The 4,969-nt window shown below is 39.4% G+C and overlaps 1 pseudogene; it reads right to left on the bottom strand.

The window, feature by feature from the left end:
- Positions 1–615: 615 nt before the first annotated feature.
- LOC102865866 overlaps positions 616–4,969 on the bottom strand; it is a 6,970-nt pseudogene continuing 2,616 nt past the window's right edge.

The raw sequence follows: 4,969 nt of genomic DNA, 5'->3' as shown, positions 1-4,969 counted from the left end.
ATACTGTCTCTGATACACCCATCCGATTACCTCAGTCATTGAATCAATCTGCCTCATAGAGGGCCTTCCCCTTCTGCAGTGTACCTCCACCCTACCGAGCATGATGTCCCTCTCTAAGGACCTCTCCCTCCTTACAACATGTCTAAAGTATGTTAGACAGAGCCTCAGAATCCTTGCCTCCAAGAAGCCGCCCGGTTTAACCCTTTCCTGGATGAATCTATTTGTTTTCCTCGCAGTCCATAGTACCCTCAATCCTCTTCTCCAGCACCAAGACTTGATACCAAAAAAAAAAAAATAAATAAATAAAATAAAGCAACATTCTAAAATGGCTGGAAGAACAGTGCTAACATCTACTATATAGGAGCAGTCATGGTTACTAATCCAGTTAGATAAGACAGAGTCATAGGATACAATGTTCTCCATGTATTTATTTGGTTTTACAAAAAGGAGACTCTGCTATCCCCAGATTAAAGGTTACACTGCTGAACAAATGCTTTGACAAACAAGTCATTCTGGTTACTTGAGCCAAGATTCAGTTTCTGAATTCCTGATCCTTTCATAAAATCAAAGCAGTAAAATTGTCAAGATACTCTAATGCTGGTAACTTAGCTGCCTTTATGATAAGTCTTTGGAATCTGCTGGAAGCCTATAAACAAGCAAGGACTCTTTGCCACCATCATCCACCAGCAGGTCTACCAGCACATGGGTTTTATCATAACCAAATGAGATGGTAGTGTTTCTTATCATCATGATACTGTCTTGTACTTCTGTATTGATTTCCATTTTAGGATTTGTGGGACATTCCAAGTCTGATATGAGGATGTCCGATTCCACCAGGCCACTATCAGATCCATTTCTGAAGTGATACAAATTTAACGTGTCACTGTATGGTTCAGGCAGGTTGCTACTTGACTGAAAAGAATTTTCTCTCCTTACTGGAGTTGTAGCACTCCCTGGGAAAATGTCAGAGCTTTTTTCTTCAATAATTACCACCTCTGTTTTACTAGAACTGTCGTCCGTGGGCTCCACTTTTCCTGGGTCATTGTCCATGTGCAAGTCTGAAACTGTGGCTGGAGACAACTGCTCTTCACTGACCACTTTCTCATTCTCGAGGGCAACAGGCTGGTAGGACGTGATGAGTGACACATGTTTGATTCAGGTTTTGTCTCTGTAGTGGCATGTTTTACGACAGAGAGCAAGGACTTGGGTAATGTGATATTCTTTTCTCTTAAAAGGGTTTATCTTCTTAGTCTGACAAAATGCAATGAAGGTGATCAATCCTACAAAGAATAGGACAGCACAAGCAACTGGAGTCCACAGAGAATCTGAAAGAGGAAAACCTGGCTTCTCATTGCAAATGGTAAGGCAATTTTCTTCTTTCCTGTTTTAACTTTCTGTTTATCTGAGACACCAATCGCCGAAACACAGAACTCAGCGTTTTCTGAGGGTATTGGAAAGGATATCTGACACGGAGGCTCACTGCATGCTTCTGTTTCTGTCATAAATTCATGGGCTTCGCTTCCACTGCTTCTCACATATTATCTTGCATATGAAACCGCAGTCATCATGATCATCATACTCAAATCCTTCATTTTCTCCATTTTCAGTAAGCAATGGGTGAGAAATATTAACAGTCATTTGGTTTTCCTTTCTTCTGACATCCAGAGTAGGTGGTCCAACATTCCCAATAGGTCTTCACCTGTACAGTGAAAACAGAGCTTGGCACCATCATCTCATAATCCCAGTACAGGACAGGATACAGGTTATAGGATTCAATTTTAACATTGGTCGGTACAGGAACCGAAGTCAGCTCCAGTGCGGCACTGTCCACCTCGATCGTGCTTCAGGCTTGCAGGATGAAGACAAAGGGGAAAAAGGTGAAGGAAGCCATGTCGCACTGAGGAACCAGGGGTGCAGGCCCGACTGCCAGGCAGGGCCCCTTGGTGATGCCTCTAGTGCCTGCCTTGCGTCTGAGCCAGTATCATTCTTAATGGAGAAAGACTAAAAGTATTTTCCTTGCCAACAGAGACCAGACAAGGATGCCCACTGTCAACCACTTTTATTTAATATTGTATTGGAAATGCTTGCTAGGGCAATATGACAAGAAAAGGCAATAAAATTCATCCAGATAGGCAAAAAGACATTTAAAGATGCAGATGATATGATAGTATACCAAAAAAGACCCCAAAGACTCAACAAAAAATTGTTAGAGTTAGTAGGCAAATTTACTAGACTGGCAGGAAGTAAGATCAGTATCTAAAAATAAATGGAATTCCTCTTCGGTAACAAAAAGAACTCAGAGAAGGAAACCAAGAAAGCAATACCATTTAGAATAGCCAACCACAAATTGAGATGCTTGAGAATGAATCCAACTAAATATACAAACGTCCTATACAAGGAAAACTATAGAACATCGCTGCAAGACACAATAAAAGATGTTGAGAAATGGAAAAATGTGTCCTGTTCATAGATAGGAAGACTCAAGGCATAACACTTGCTAATCTCAAATACTACTACACAGATGTAGTAACCAAAACAGCATGGTACAGTGACAGGAACATAGTCCAATGAAACAGAATTGAGAACTCAGAAATAGATCCAGCTATCTGTGGTCAACTCAGCAAGGAAATAAAACTTATCAATGGGGATACGGCAACCTCTTCAACAAATAGTACTGGCAAAACTCAACTGCTACCTGCAAAAAGCTGAAACAGGATCTATATCTTAAAACATACTAAAAAATAAACTCAAGGTGGATCTTAGACCTGGGAGTAAAGCCCAAACTCACAAAGTTCATCAAAGACAAACTGAGATTAAGCTTAACTGCCATGGTCTATTTTACAAGGAGACTCTCAAATACAGCCAGAAATGCAAAATCTGGAGATGATAAAACTGATGAATGGGACTATCCAAAGATTAAATTCCTGTGCAAATTAAAAAAAAAAAATTCCACCGGGTTGAAAGGATACTTCTTGCTTGGGAAAAAAAATAACAAAAACATTTGGCAATATCATTTCAGACAAAGGTCTCATATCAAAAGTTTACAGAAACCTACGGGACAGGTATCCACAAGAAAAAGACTGATGACACAATAATAGAATGGGGAAAAGTCATGGAAAGAATTTTTACAGATGAAGATATTCAGATGGCCCACAAACACAAGAAGAAATACTCAAAATCAGTGCAATAAGAGAGTAGTAAATCAAAGCCACAATGAGATACCATATTTAACAGGACAGCAGTAATAAATGTTGGAAAGGATGTGGTGAGATAAGAACTCATCTACATTGTTGGTGCAATTTTAAAATGGTACAACATCCCAGGAAAGGCAGTTTGGCACTTTGACAAAAATGTGAACATAGAAATTCCATATGACACAGCTACTGCACTGTTTGGAACATGCCTTGAGAAAATGAACACTGAGGCAGAAACGGAGACTTGTACACCAATGTTCATGGCAGTGTATTCACCATTGCAAAAACATGGGAACAGCCCAAATGTCCAGCCACAATTGAATGGAGTGAGAAATTATGGTACATTCACATGACAGCACACAGCATTTAGGAGCAAAGAATTTTTAAATTAATACCCATTTGGGAGAGACTGGGAAGCATTATCCTAAGAGATAAGAGTCTCATAAGTCAAATATTGTATAAGACCATTATTGTAGAAATGACTGTTAGAACTCAAGGAGTTGGAGGAAGTTTGGGAGCAGAGGGCTGAGGATGGGCAGGGGTGGGTGGATCATTGTGTCACACAATTTGATGGATGGGGTGGGGTGATGGTGAAGGAAATGAGAAATATTTGGTGTGAAAAACAATGTATACAAACTTTGTAAATAAGCCAGTATAAAATAGTTTAAAAAATAAAAGCTATGGAGAAAAGATACATCCTTGATATATTCTTTTTCTTGATTTTTTTTTTTTTTGCTAAGACAATATTTTCTTGGTATAGCTCTAAGTTTTGCAGGAGAACAATCGAATGTTCTCGGACTCCTGTTTGTCCCAATATGTTGTGATCCACACAATCATATGCCATTGAAAATTTAATGAAACTCAAATAGGCATCTTTTTTATACTCTCTTTTTTCAGCTGAGGTCCATCTGACATCAACAATGATATTCCTATTGCCATGGACCCTTTTAAGCCTAGTTTATATTTTTGGAAGTTATTTGTTAATATACTGTTTTAGTATTGGCTAATTTTAATATCTTTCGGTTAGCAGCCCGATATTGTCTTCACTAAGCACCCAAATTATTCAGAGATTAGACTTTATGACGAACAGTGTGACATCAGGATCTGAGAAACACTCATCAACAACTTGCGTTACACAAATGACACAGCCTTGCCTGCAAAATGAGGAAGACTTGGGACACTTGCTATAAAAGATTAAAATAGACTTCAGTATGGATTATATCAAATTCCACGAGATCTTACTGACAGCTTCAGAGATTATAAGTAGGAAAATATTGCCAATTCATCTCCCATCTCAATTCAAGTTTCGATTTGTTTTGGATCCAAAGCCATTTGCCCTCAGGCCAAGTAAACAACACCAGTAAGCTAAATCTAGAGAAGCCATCACACTCACCTGGTCAATTATCCTGCTGTGACAGTGTGCCCCTCAAATGGAAGATTAGAGACACAAAGTGCCAAGAAGATAGTCTTAAGAGCAGAAGCTCAGAAACAAGGACTTTTCTCCAGAACTATCTCAGAGAGAAAAACCTTACCTAAAGCTAGTACCTGGCATTCAAACTTGGAGCCTCCTTAACTCATAAGAAACCAGCAACACTTTTAGACTATTCTCTCCCCCATAGACTTCAATGCCGTAAACATGTTTCATCCAGTTTTTCTCAGTCTTACCCCCACCCCGATGCCAGCCTCATTCTACAACAGTGGCACCATATAGCATTTGTCCCTTTGTGACTGAGATACCTCACTCAGCATAATGTCCTCCAGGGTCACCCATTTTA

Source organism: Elephantulus edwardii, unplaced genomic scaffold (genome assembly GCF_000299155.1).
Source record: "Elephantulus edwardii isolate Elephantulus edwardi_28Jun2011 unplaced genomic scaffold, EleEdw1.0 scaffold00198, whole genome shotgun sequence".
NCBI classification, from domain to species: domain Eukaryota; kingdom Metazoa; phylum Chordata; class Mammalia; order Macroscelidea; family Macroscelididae; genus Elephantulus; species Elephantulus edwardii.
This window is presented reverse-complemented; position numbering and strand designations above follow the sequence as displayed.